This window comes from Schistocerca cancellata, chromosome 2 (assembly GCF_023864275.1).
Source record: "Schistocerca cancellata isolate TAMUIC-IGC-003103 chromosome 2, iqSchCanc2.1, whole genome shotgun sequence".
In the NCBI taxonomy this organism is placed as follows: Eukaryota; Metazoa; Arthropoda; class Insecta; order Orthoptera; family Acrididae; genus Schistocerca; species Schistocerca cancellata.
In genome coordinates, this window is record NC_064627.1 from 588,023,857 (window position 1) to 588,039,313 (window position 15,457).

The following is a 15,457-nucleotide window of genomic DNA, read 5'->3' on the forward strand; positions in this document are numbered from 1 at the left end:
CTGACACAATGTGCAAAATGTCGCAACAGGAATGGTTACAGGAAACATGTAAGCCCATAGAAGCTTGCAGGAATACGGGAAATAGATGCTATATATAGGAAAAATAAAGACCTTAGGAGGAAAGAGAATGGCTATATGAATCATAAGAGCTCAGATGGAAAGCCAGTTGTAAGCAGAGGAGGTAAGTATTAAAGGTAGAAGGAATACATAGAAAGGCTACACAAACTGAAACGAGCTTTAAGAGAATAATTTGGAAAGGAAAGAGGAAGTAGATGACGATGAGATGACAGATATGATAGTGAAAGGATGATTTCACAGGACTCTGAAAGACCAAAATCCGAACAAAGCCCTTGGAGTATATATTTCCCCAGAATTAATGGGGTCATTGGGAGACCCAGCTATAACAAAACTATTCCACCTGATGTGAAAGATATTTGAAGCTCATGAAGTACCCTCAGACTTCGAAAAGAATACAATAGTTCCAGTTACAAGAAGGCAGGAACTGACAGGAGTGAATATGACAAAGCTATCACTTTAGTAAGTCAGTCAGAAAATACAATTATTTACAGAAGACTAGAAAAATAGCAGATGGGGTAAGATCACTTTGGTTCAAAGGTAATGTAGGAACACTTATGGTGATACTGACACCACAACTTATCTTAGGAGATACACTGAAGAAAGGTAAATCCATGTTTACACAATTTGTAGATTTAAATAAGATTTTTGATAATGTTGACTGGAAAACACTTTTTGAAATTCTGAAGGTTATGGTAATAAAATACAAATAGGAAAAGAATATCTACAACTTGCGTAGAAACCGGACTGCATTTATAAGAGTCAAAGGATATGAAAGAGAAGCAGTACTTAAGGAGGGCAATAGTCTTTCCCTGCTGTAATTCAATCTGTTCATTGAGCAACAAGTAAAGGAAACCAAGAAGAAATTTGGAAAGTGAATTTACGAAATAAAAACTTTGAGATTTGTTGATGATGCTTTAATTTTGTCAGAGCTAGCAAAGCAGTTGGAAGAGCAGTTGAACAGAATGGATAGTGCCTTGAAAAGAGGTTCTAACAACAGTAAAACACGAATAATGGAAATAGTCAAATCAGGTGATCGCAACAGAATCTTCTTCTTCTGTGCTTCAAAATTAAGGCACTTGCTCCATCTTCTCTTTTCACTGACATCTCTTTCTGAATCTTCCCACATACCTTCTTCCTCTTGCCTGGTGGAGCATGGGCTGACATGTGTTTCTCTATGCACTCATTCTTTGTAAACGATTTTTCCATGGAGTTTTATTTTCTTCAATCTTATCTTTAATGCTATAAATATCTTGTTCATTCTTACAGGGTGACAATTATTGAACTATATGAAAAAACATAAATTAGTTACAAATATGGCATGCACACATTTTATTCAACATGTAAACATCACTACAGATATCCGGATTTAGGTTATGACATGTTTGATATGCCTGTCATCATTGATGATGTGGCGCAAATGAATAGTGAAATTATGCATGACACACTGAAGTGTTGGAACATCGATGCTGTCGATGACTTCCTGAACGGCTGTTTTCAGCTACGCAATGGGTTTGGCGTTATTGATGTACACCTTGTCTTTAATATAACCCCACAAAAAGGAGTCACATGTGTTCAGATCTGTAGAATATGGAAGCCAATTGAGGCCAATGCCACTGGCCTCTGGGCACCCCAGAGCCAGAATGCAGTCTCCAAGGTGCTCCTCCAGAACATTAAACACTTTCCTGCTTCAATGGGGCCGAGCTCCGTCTTGTATGAACCACATCTTGTTGAAATCAGGGTCACTTTGGATAATGAGGATGAAAACATCTTCCAAAACATTCATGTAACATTCGGTAGTCACCATGCCATCAAGGAATAACGCACTGATTATTCCGTAAGTGGACATTGCACACCACACAGTCACTCACTGAGGGTGAAGAGACTTCTTGATCATGAAATGCAGATTCTCAGTCCCCCAAATATGCCCAATTTTGCTTATTGACAAACCCATACAAACGAAAGTGGGCTTCATCGCTAAACCATAGCGCGCATACTAATTCCAATCATGTCCCGTGGCCAACCATGCAGTTTGAATGTCCTAACGCAAACCATTCAGAAGTTTTCTTTCATATAGTTCAAGAACTGTCACTCTGTAATATCTTCATTTCTTACATTGAGATGACAAAAGGCTTTTGACAGTGCTATGTACATATACAGGTGGTGATAGTATTCTGTACACATGGTACAAAAGGGCAGTGCATTGGCGGAGCTGTCATTTGCACTCCCGTGATACATGTGAAAAGGTTTCTGACATGATTAGGGGCACACAGCAGGAATTAACAGAATTTGAACACAGAATGACAGTTGGAGCTAGATGCATGGAACAGTCCATTCCGGATATCATTAGGTAATTCAATACTCCAATATCCATAGGGTAAAGAGCATGCCAAAAATACCAAATTTCAAGCATTACCTCTCACCAGGGACAACGCAGTGGTTGACGACCTTCACTTATGACCAAGAGCAGCAGCTTTTGCTTAGCATTATCACCGCTAACAGGCAAGCAACACTGCATTAAGTAACTGCAGAAATCGATGTGGGATGTACAACAAACATATCCATTAGGATTTTACAGCAAAATTTGGTGTTAATGGGCTATGGCAGCAGATGGCTGATGTGCATGCCTTTGAAAACAGCACAAATTCGCCTGCAGCATCTCTCCTGGGCTCATGACCATATCAACTGGACCCTAGACAACTGAAAAACTGTGGCCTGGTGAGCTGAGACCCAATTTCAGTTGGTAAGACCTGATGGAGGTGACGCAGACCCCACAAAGTCATGGACCCAAGTCAACGAAGTACTGTGCAAGCTGGTGGTGGCTCCATAATGGTGTGGGCTGTGTTTACATGGAATGGATTGGGTGCTCTGGTCCCTCAGCTACCTGGATACCATTCGCAGCCATTCACGGACTTTATGCAGCCAAACACTGATGGAATGTTTTTTTTATGACAATGTGTCATGTCACTAGATCACAGTTGTTCGTGATTGGTTTGAAGAACATCCTGGACAAGTTGAGTGAATGAATGGGCTACCCAGATACCCCTACATGAATCCCACCGAACATTTTTAGGACAGTCCAAGGGGTCTGTTACTTGCACAGTTATGGACAGCCATAGAAGCGGCACGGCTCAATATTTCTGCGAGGGACTTCCAATGACTTGTCGAGTCCCTGCCATGTCGAGTTGTTGTGCTATGCTGGCCAAAAGGATGTCCAACGTGACATTAGGAGGTATTGCATGACTTTTATCACCTCTTGTACATGGTCTTACCAAATAACACCTCTCTCTTTCCTAAAAAAAATTCATTTCTGCTGCCTGTAGTACACTTTTATTTTGTTTTTTAGACATCAGTGACTCACTTCCATATAGCAACAGAGGTGTAGCCACGGTTTCACAAAATTTTAATTTTGTTTGCTTCCATATTTTGTTCATCATTCTGTAAACTGATTGATATTTATTGATCTTATTTTATATGTACTTGTGTATATCACAGCTTATGTCACATCATAAAAAGCTAAAATTGGAGACCTGTTCGTGGTGTAGACTATTACTTATTACTGTTTTTGGGCAGATGAGGTATTTTCCATGGTGGGCCATGATTTTAGTTTTCTTTGTTGATATCCAAAGGTTATATTCTCTTTACCCTTACTTTTCTTCCAAAATCATCTGCATGCATGCGAATATTAACATATTTATTTCTGTTAATATGTATACCAGGATTTACTGTCTCCCGAGTTCTTAGTCAGATCATTATATATAATTTTGTTTGCTTGTTGGTGACAGGCAACACATAGGAAGTGATTTTTTCACTTATATTATTATTAACTTTTATCATCATTTTTGTGTCCACTTATAAGCTTTTTATAGTTTCAATAAAATGTACAAAGATATCCATCTTTAGTAATCACCTTAACGTTTATTAGTATTCACACTGTCAAAAGATGTTTTGAAGTCAATAAAAGCTGTATGTGTATCTAAATTGACTTCCTGTTATTTCTCTCAAATTTTTTTATTGTAACTATGTTATCACGGCATGAATGACCTTTCCGGAATCCTCTCGGTTCTTCTAATAACACAATATGTTATAGTTCTTATAAAATTATTGATTATTTTTGCAAATATTTTGTAGGCCAAGTTTAGGAGGCTAATGCCTCTATAATTTTCACATTTGTTTCTTTGACCTCTTTAAAAAGTTGATACCACTTCCGATATTTTCCAATAGTTTGAGATTTTCCACCAGTGCTACATTCATTAAATAAATGTAACAATCCAAAATCAAAATGGAATTTGATTAGGAAATGAGGCACTAAAAGTAGTAGACAAATTTTGCTTCTAGGGCAGCTATTTACTGAAGACAGCAGAAAAAGAGAGAATATAAAATGCAGACTGACAATAGCAAGGAAAGCATTTCTGAAAAAGATAAATTTGTTTGCAACAAATACGAATTTAAGTGTTAAGAAGATATTTCTGGTGATATTTATTTGGAGTGTAGCCTCATATGGAAGTGAAACATGGACAACAAACAGTTCAGCCATGATGACATTAGAAGCTTTTGAATTACTGTGCAACAGAAGAATGCTAATGATTAGATGGGTACATAGAATAATTAAAGAGGTGGTACAGAACTGAACTGGGGAAAGAAAAATTCAAATAAAAGAAGGATCACAAGCGGAGCCATCTAGGAATCACCTGTAGTGCAATGGAGGGAAGTGTGAGAGGTAAAAAAAATGCTGAGGGAGACCGAGGTTAAAATGGATGCAAGTTGCAGTAGTCATGCAGAGATGATGAACATTGCACAGGATAGACTAGCATATAGCGCAGCAGTTCAGTCTTTGGACTGAAAACCACAACAGTAACAACAATCATCCACCATTTCCAGAAAGTCTGAAGTTACTATTAATATTGTCTACCACATTATTAATATACAACATAAAATACCAAGGGTTCCAACACACTTTTTTGGTGCACGCTAGAAGTCACTTCTGCACGTACTGATGACTCTCCATTTCTCCACTATTCCTACCGAGAAATCCTCAGTCCAGTCACATATTTATTTTGATACCCTATATAATATTAATAAGTGCTGGCATGGCAGCTTTGAGTAGTTTCTTTGTTCGTGCACTCAGTTTCCTTAGGAAGTAAGAAAAAGGAAGAACATCTGTATGTGTTGCTGCAAGCAATGACATACCGTGCAGAAGTGAGTCTGCATTCCTCTACCCTGTGCTGGATGTATGATGTCCTGCGTGTCTGTGGCCCGATGAAGAAACCCATGCACTGGAGTTGCAAACAGCGAGGAGGTAGAAGTAAAGCATGCACTTATTACACAGTCTTGCTTCAATCCTGCCGCAGAGCACTGTAGTGTGTGTGGACACTCAAACTGCAGCAGCTGGCTCTCATGTGTGCTGCAGTGTCTTCTCTACCCTGGTAATTGTCTTCTGGCACCTCCGAATACACTAAAGCAGCCTAGCGTGAAGGCTTCGAGCTGTGATTTTTTTAGTCAACAGTCCTTTGATTTATTTGATGCAGGAACAAAAAATTAGTGAGGAATGAAACAAACTAATCATCTTGTGTAAAACAGGATTATACAGGAGTAGAGAAATAAAATCTTATGATTTTTTTCTTTCATTATTATGGTTTGTATGATTTGTAATGCAGTAAATGAAGGACTGGACTTTGCAGATAAGGAGGTACAAAGCAAATGCATGCAGTGTAAAAATATATCTGCTGACATATGTAGTGTATGGAGAAGACTCAACACTGCTCATGATCTCTATCTCCATAGATTAAGGAAGGTGTTTGTAACGATAAAAGATTTAAAAAATAGTTGATATGAAGTCAAATGCATGTAATACATAAAGAGCAACATTCACAGCAGACAAATACATCTTTTAACATTATAAACTATGAAACCTGGAGAAAAAAACCAATTTTAAGCCTTATTATGGAATTGTCACTTCATGTAGTAGTAGTAATAGTAGCAGCAGTAGCAGGTTTTGTTGCTGTTGTTACAAAGAACAAGAAATCTGTAGATAATACCCTTTATTAAAAACTGCTACAATGTAGAGTACTCTTTTATTGTAGAATGCATCATAAATATGGTGGTGATCTCTGATGTTAAGTATCAAATCAAAATAGTTAGGAAATTAAGCGTTTCCGGACACATGTCCACACAACATCTTTTCTTTATTTGTGTGTGAGGAATGTTTCCTGAAAGTTTGGCCGTACCTCTTTGTAACACCCTGTATACAGGCCGTTTATAAATAAACTTTCACTACTGGAGCCAGTGTGGACAGAAAACTATTTACCATATGGAACCCAAATTTATAGAAATTATGTTCACACTATGCTGCAGGCTTTGTGTTTTTAATAGTGTCAGTTTCTTGACTTCTTGTTAGGCACTGACACCAGCAAGGCAACACAGATTTGAAACAAAAGCATCAGTGTGCATTACAGCTCTAGCTAGTCAACATGCATCTAGACATGGTGAGCTGGGCTTTACTCGTAAATCTGTTTTATCAAAGCTACAGTAATAGTGCTGCTGCTCTTTCTGTTATTGACACATTAAAGGAATACAGGGAGCCCCTTTTTCTGCACTGGTGTTGAAGCTAAACATTTCATGGGCCATCATTCAAGAAGTTCTGTGAACAATGTGAAATGGTATCTCTAATGAAGCTCCAGGGTGTTGTGGAAGCAGATGAGCATTACATTGAGCAGTGTTTGTAACACAGTATGTAAACATGGTACACAAATAACAAATGTGGAAATTAAAATGTCTTTCATTCAGGGGTTTATTTGTCATTTCTCTTCCACATGTCCTTACAAATGTTTTCACAAAGTTTCATTGTCCTACAATCACTCATTTTTACAGAGACCCTCAAGTAGTGAAAGTTTAACTATAGCCACCCTGTATATGAAAACTGTCTGAATAATTACTGAAGAATAGTAGAAGTTGGTATACCATGTTGCCTTCCAGCAAGGGTAATTCAATCAGGAGAAGTAATCTTGTAATTTGCAACCTAGGCAAAGATCAACTAAGATGAAGAAGAAAGGAAGCACAATATTAATTCTCCATTGGATTCAGCGAATAAGAAGCCCATTGGGAAGCACAACAGTTGCTACATATAGAAGAAAAATACTGAAATCATCAAAAACTCTAACAGTTGATAAATATTTTTCCTTGGTTGGGGATTCACAGCCGTAAACACACTGAGTTGACAAAATTCATGAGACAGCTATATGCACATAAACAGATAGCAGCGGAATCGCAAACATTAGGTAAAGAAGGGCAGCGTCTTTGAGGAGCTGTCATTTGTACTCAGGTAATTCACAAGAAAAGGTTTCCGATATGATTATGGCTGCACAACAGGAATTAACAGACCTGAACATGGAATGGTAGTTGGAGCTAGACACACAGGACATTCCAGTCTGCAAATATATTAGGAAGTTAAATATTCTGAGATCCACAGTGTCAAGAGCCTACAAATTTCAGGCATTACCACTCACCATGGGCAACACAGTGGCCAATGGCCTTCACTTAACAAGCCATGGCATTTGCGTAGAGTTGTCAGTGCTGACCGACAAGCAACACTGTGAGAAATAACCACAGAAATCAATGTGGGACATACAAGGAATGTATCCATTAGGACAGTGTGGTGAAATTTAGTGTTAAAGGACTATGGCAGCAGATGACCAATGAGAGTGCCTTTGCTAACAGCATGACATAGCCTGCAGTGACTCTCCTGGTCTCATGACTATATCGATCAGACCCTAGATGACAGAAAACTGTGTCCTGGTAAGATGAGTCCTTGTTTCAGTTGGTAAGAGCTGACAGTAGGGTTTGAGTGTGGCACAGACTCCATGATGCTAGGACCGAAGTTGTCAAGGCACTGTGCAAGCTGGTGGTGGCTTCACAATGGTGTGTGGTCTGTGTTTATGCGGAAAGGACTGGGTCCTCTCGTCCAAGTGAAACAATCACAGATTGCAAATGGTTAGTGTTCGATGCACTGTGTGTGCATTCACACTTGTACTCTCAGCCCACCATTAAAGTCTGATGTTAGTTCCGCCACAGTTCGCCGCCTGTCTTGTTTTACCACTAGGCCCAGCCTATGACGTTCGACATCTGTAGTAGTGAGTGGCTGGCCAACCCCAAAATATTTTAATGTGGTTTCACCTTGGTTTTGCCACATATTGACGACACTCACCACAGCACTCCTCAAACAACCGACACATGGTGCAGTTTCCAGATAAGTCGCACACCTTGCTCATTCTACAGATGGAGAGCATGCTCATTGATACTACATGTACTGTACATGTGCCCAACTAGCAGTCATTCCTTACCATGTAACACTGCTATTGCCAGGGTGGGTTTATATCGATAATAGGAAAGTGGTCATAATGTTCTGGTTGATCAGTGTACATACCAGTGATCTTATCATAATACCCGAGCATGAATTAAAAATATTACTCACTCTTTAATATACTGTTCTGTGATAAGGCTGGCCAACACTGCACTGTGGCAAGCATAACAATGGCCAAACATCATCAAACACTGATGTTTGTTTGTACCTCATAGATTATTATTCATGTAACAACCACAATATAAACTACATAATCTTTGGAGTGTCAGTGTCACATTAAGGAAGAGGAACAGTATCCACAGTATCTCACATAAATCCAAACCATTCAATGATTCCTAATTAAAAATAAATAAATAACTTTTATAAATAAACAAATCATGGTCCTGAAACAGTAAGCATATATATCATGATATAAAATCCTGAGCTATTCTGCTGTGGTTAACATAAATGAATGAAGACAACACATCCGGCAAAAACAACAAAATGGATGGTGATGTACAGTCACTTCAGCAATCAATGCCAATATTAACATATACTATAAATACGCAGCATAAGTAGCAATCAACACAGTTAAAAAACATATATAACATCTTACTTAAGAAGAGGGAAAGGGGGAGTGTAAAAGGGAGGGAGGGGTTGAAGAAAGGCGGGAGGGATCAAACAATATGAACATTTGCCAACATGTCTTTATTTCCAGCAATCATAGTGCATAAATGTGCTGTATTCATATTCATGCTCAAGTGCTGTGAACATGTAAATAACAAGAAACTGCAGTGCCTCATATAAAATTATATCTACATAGCTATGCAATTCCATACCACTCACCCAATGCCTGATGGAAATATAAAATATTTGGAAAATATCAATTCCATGCATAATTGTGAATTTATAAGACTATGTCGAATGCCAGGCAGAATGGACAGTCTTCCTTTATAGTGCACTGGTACTGTAAAGAATATATAGCTTAGCTCATACTGTGGTTGGGACTCAAAAAATAATCTCTGAAGCATTGCAAACGAATTTTGATGGGCACAGTTTCTGTGTACAACACTACTGTGCTGGCCAGCATTATCACAGCACAGCACAGCACATTGAAACGTAGGTGCCATGTGTAATGTTAGCTGTAATCCAGTTTTAAATTGTCACTCAGATCTTATGATGAGATGCCTGGTATATAGGTCCACATGTGTTTTGTAATATTCCGATGATATGCTATTTAGACATGTCTGATATTTACTAACTTTTTAAGTAACACTCCTTAAATTGTCTTCATTTAATGTTATAATATGATGCCTTGCATTTTGCTATCCGTACATTTTATTGGTTTCAATTTTCATCTTCCACTTGAAAATGACTCCACACTTGCAATTGCAAAAGTGAAATAAATAAATAATGAAAACTTACAGTTAAAGTTGCAGTCAATGATTTCACAAAAAAATTAAAGAAACAGTGCCTGTGACAAGTTAGTTTTATGTTGATGTGTATTTAGAAATTGCACTAATTACATTTATATTTTGCTCTGCCCCTTCTTTCGTCACAGGCACACACATTGCCCTTGACGAAATTTAAAAGACTCGCCTGGAACCAACTGATAGTTATGTGGAAGTTAATATGGTTGCAGTCTGAAAATACTGTCACATTAACATCAAGTCAGGACTGGTGGACTAAGTAAAGCACATTCTTGGAAACCAAAAGGTTGCAGGAGTCAAAGCGGTCGCACTACAGATTTTTTGGTCTGCATTTTAACATAGCAATCACTCTCAATGATGTGGAGATTAACCATTGGGTTCCAAATTAAAACTATGGATCTCCTTTCCCCAGTTGGATAAATAGGGTAAGTTGAGACATGCAAGTTACCAAGTGGCGCCCAATAGAAAGACTTGCACGCAGCCGCTGAGCCACATGAAATTATTATTAACACTTTGTACAATTTTAGTAAATAAATATTTTATAGTCTCTATTCTGCTTACAGAACTAAAATTTTACTTGGAATTGTGCCCATTACAGTAATTAATAATCAGAACAGTTCAGCAGATCATGTTATAGCAAATTATAATGATATAATCTGCTGGGTTTAACAACAAATGGGACATTTTCTTAGAGTTTTAATTAAAATGTAAGGCTATACATTAAAGTGTTTCTTTCTTCTTGTCACAGAACTGAATTCCAGTTTTCAATGTTACACTACCAATATCAGTACATATATTTCGCATGCCTTATCTGAATATTAGCCTAAAATGGCTCAAAAACTAGTTAAATACTTCATAGGTGAGTAGTCAGAGTCACCTACTTATAATCAATTAATACACAATCGCATTGTTCAATGTATCCAAATTGGTCAAGTTAAATATTTTCTGAAAGTATTTGTCTTGAGTGTAGCATCATATTGAAGTGAAACAACGATAAATGGTACAGACAATAAAAGAAGCTTTTGAAATGTGAGGTTACAGATGAAGACTAAAGGTGAGAGAGCAAGTTGAGATACCAGTAAAGAAGTACTGAATCGAGTCAGGGAGAAAATATCTTTGTGGCACAATTGCAGAGGGATGCCAAGACTTGATTGGTACACAGGTTCCAATGGATTGTGGTTGCAGTAAATAAGTAGAGCTGTTGATTTTTATGCATGACTAGCATGGACCATTACATCAGATCAGTCTTGAGATTGAGGATGATGACAAAAAAAAGCAGGCTTGAATGGAATCTAGATGTCACATCAACAAGAAGCAGTTCCTGAACACAGTTCCCCACTGCTTGACCCCTCCTGCAATGCTGTGTCCACATCTTTGACAAATGTAGATCAACTGATCTCCTCCCTCTGCCACACTTCACTTCAAAAGCACCTGTCTTTTTTGAATTCTGTTATCATTTTTTCCACACCCTTAGCAGACTTTGGACCAATGCCTTCTTCCATACCCTTGAGTGTGCAGAACTTCTGCAGGATTACTGGTGCACAGTCACCATTCTCGTAAAACAGTTTCACCAGCAGTGCGTGATCCTTCATGGAGACAGTCGTGTTGACTGTCTCAGATGCAAATTGAAGAATAGCCATGTGCTGCGCATCTGTTGTGTGCATATTTTGATGATTACTGTGCCATCTATTGGTAAGATTTCCATTAAATTTTTGTTGTTCCATGACGTTTCCCCCTGCATCAGTAATACACTGTTAAAAATTTGATGTCATTCTGAGCAGTGCTTCTCTTTCTTCAGCTTTGGAAACTATAACTTTAATTACCTGTATGGATACCCTGTTTGTACAGGAAAGTGGGGTGGGTTACAGAAATATGGGAGGAAAAAAATTACTTTGTCTTGTACGGTGCAGGAAATCCATTGGCTTTCAAAACAGCTTCCAGTAGTCCCAGGAATGGATGAATACCTGTCCCGTATGGTTTTGAGCAGAATCTTACACCAATCTTCTTGCAAAACAGTGGGAAGTTCACATAATAATGACGGTGGATAGCGAGCATGCACCCTTCTCTCCAAAGAGAGACCACAAAGTCTCAATAATATTGAAATCTAGTGACTGTTGTGGCCAAGGGAGATGTAAAAATTGGTCATTGTGCACACAAAACCAGTTCTGGATGATGCAAGCTGTGTGAATACATGGTGTGTTGTCTTGGAACACATGGTCACTATTGTGGAATGATGTACCATGGGATAGATCTGATCAGTCAAAATGGTCTCACAATCCTTGGCAGTAATGTGACCTGGCAGAGTAACCATGGAATACTATGATATGGCTGCGCAAGTCATCACTAAACCTCCAGCACATTTCATTTCACTCTTTGGTTGTAAACTCATCCAGAATTTGAAAATGCATGAAACAAGACTCATCTGACAAAATGAAATTTTTCCATTGCTCGGTAGTCCAGGTTGTGGTTATGACAACACATTTTCCTGTTAAGGGCATTTGTATCACTGATGAGGGTTTTTGGAATTCCAGCTTGTCCTGCAATTACCAGCTGCTGAAGCTCTCGTGTTGTTTTGGTGCAGACAGGATTCACAAGTGTCACATTGAGTTCTGCATTGACTTTTGCAATCATGATCCTCTTATTTTTTGTCACAATCCTCTTCAATGACCACTGTCATGATCACTCAAAACACTTTCATCTGCGCAGTGTTTCAGCAGGTGAGGTACGTTTGTCCACAATTCTATCCTCTTTAAAGAACATCAGACATCCATTCCTATTAACAACTGCATATTGCCAATAAACACACACATCACTGAATGGATTACTTTGATACCTTCTGTAAGTTACAACGTCCCAACACAGAATTTCCAGTTAGAAATGACACCTAAAGAGGAGTTCATTTGTCTCTTTAAATCAAAATGAAGAACCAGTGTTGAAATTATTTATTTATATCTTATCAGAACTTGTGCACCTCTTCAAAGTAGGTCACCAATCTCCGGAACTCATATATTCACATCCGAGCAGGTATTTCCTCTCATGAAGTTGTTGCGATCGCTATTCCATTTTCAAGAGAAATCTCTTGGCACAAGCAAGTAAAACAAGAACCCTCAACAAGTGTTTTTACTTAAAATACATATGAAAACTATAAGGTAGTGTATCATTCATTAGTAAGAAGACATAAGGACACAAAACTTGTCTGTAGTGGTATTTACCACCACAAAGGCGTTGTGAAACATTAAGATTTACCAAGTTCTGGGCAACCAGCAGTAGCTACAACACCTATAGCTGTCACATTAGATTAGATCAGATTTACTTTCATTCCAATTGATCCGTAGTGAGGAGGTCCTCCAGGATGTGGAACATGTCAGAAAAACAACAATACATGACAAATATTTACAACTAAAACAAATAAGCTAATGCACCATTCCACAGGTCCCAAGTGGAATGATCGTCATTTTTTAATGAACACTAAGAGTCATTTTACAAATACTAATGCACTGAATTTAAAATAAAAACGTTTTTTATTTATTTATAAGGTAATAAACATGTAATACAACTACTGTAATACTTATTTACAATGAACACATTACTGCACTGAAATGGTGCAGAAGTTAGATTATACTTACACACACACAAGCACACACACACACACACACACAAATTTTCAGTGAACACATTACTGCACTGAAATTGTGCAGAAGTTATGTTGTACTTATATACAAATCAGTTGGTTTTACTAAGAAATTCATCAATGGAGTAGAAGGAGTTGGCCACCAATAAATCCTTTAGGCTTCTCTTAAACTGAATTTCATTGGTTGTTAAGCTTTTTATGGCTGCTGGCAAGTTATTGAAAATGTGTGTTCCTGAATAATGCACACCTTTTTGTACAAGACTAAGTGACTTTAAATCCTTGTGAAGATTATTCTTATTTCTAATATTGATTCCATGAATTGAGCTGTTGGTTTGAAAAAGTGATATATTTTTAATGACAAATTTCATTAAGGAATAAATATATTGGGAAGCAGTAGTTAGTATCCCTAATTCCCTAAACAGGCTTCTGCAGGATGTTCTTGAGTTCACACCACATATAATTCTTACTACACGTTTTTGTGCCCAGAAAACTTTAGCTTGGCTTGATGAATTACCCCAAAAAATAATCCCATATGACATTATGGAATGAAAGTAAGCATAGTATGCCAGCTTTTTCATTTTTATATCCCCTATGTCTGACAAAATTCGCATTGCAAACAGAGATTTGTTAAGACGCTTCAGCAGTTCTGTGGTGTGCTCCTCCCAGTTGAATTTATTATCAAGCTGTAATTCCAAGAATTTAACACTGTCCACTTCTTCTATCTTCTTGTCATCGTATGTTAGACATATACTCTTGGGACACCCCTTACAAGTTCTGAACTGCATGTAGTGTGTTTTTTCAAAGTTTAGTGACAAAGAATTGGCTAGGAACCAGTGATTAATGTCCACAAATATTTTATTGGCTGATCTTTCTAAGACTACACTTGATTTGCTATTTATTGCAATGTTTGTATCATCGGCAAACAAAACAAACTTGGCATCTGGTAATGTTACTGATGAAAGGTCATTGATATACACAAGGAAAAGTAAGGGCCCCAAAATGGAACCTTGTGGGACCCCACATGTAATTAATTCCCAGTTGGATGATGCCTGATAGCTTGATACATGTCTCTTTCCTAATAACACCCTTTGTTTCCTGTCAGAGATATAAGATTTGAACCATTTTGCAGCATTTCCTGTTACACTATAATATTCTAGTTTACTTAAAAGGATATTGTGATTTACACAGTCAAATGCCTTTGACAGATCACAAAATATACCAGTTGCCTGCAATTTTTTGTCTAATGAATTAAGCACATTTTCACTGTAAGTGAAGATAGCCTTCTCAATATCAGAACCTTTTAGAAATCCAAACTGTGACTTTTGACAGTATGTTATTTGAGATAAGATGGTTATAAAGACGACTGTACATTACTTTTTCGAAAATTTTTGAGAATGCTGGCAACAGTGAAATTGGACGGAAATTTGATGCTATTTCTTTATCTCCCTTCTTAAACAGTGGCTTAACTTCAGCATATTTCAGCCATTCAGGAAATATTCCACTGATAAACAACTGGTTACACAGATAGCTTAATATGTTACTTAGCTCAGAATCACATTCTTTAATTAACTTTGTTGATATTTCATCATACCCACTAGATGTTTTTGATTTTAAAGATTTTATGATGGACATTATTTCTGTTGGGGTAGTGAGGGTCAAATTCATATTATGGAAGTTACTTGAAATGTCTGGTCTAAGGTAATCCATAGCAGCATCTGCTGAACCTGACAACCTCATCTTTTCAGTAACAGTTATAAAATGTTTGTTAAAAAGTTCTGCAACACTATACACATCTGTCACCAATGTATCATTTACTCTTAATGCTATTTGTTCCTCTTCATGTCTGGTTCTACCGGTCTCCTCACATGCACTATCCACCATATTTGGAATAAGTGGTAGATGTAGGAAAAAATCTTACCACATAATTTCCTACTGTATAGTTTAAACAATGGAAAATTTGGGATGGAAAAATGACACTATTAT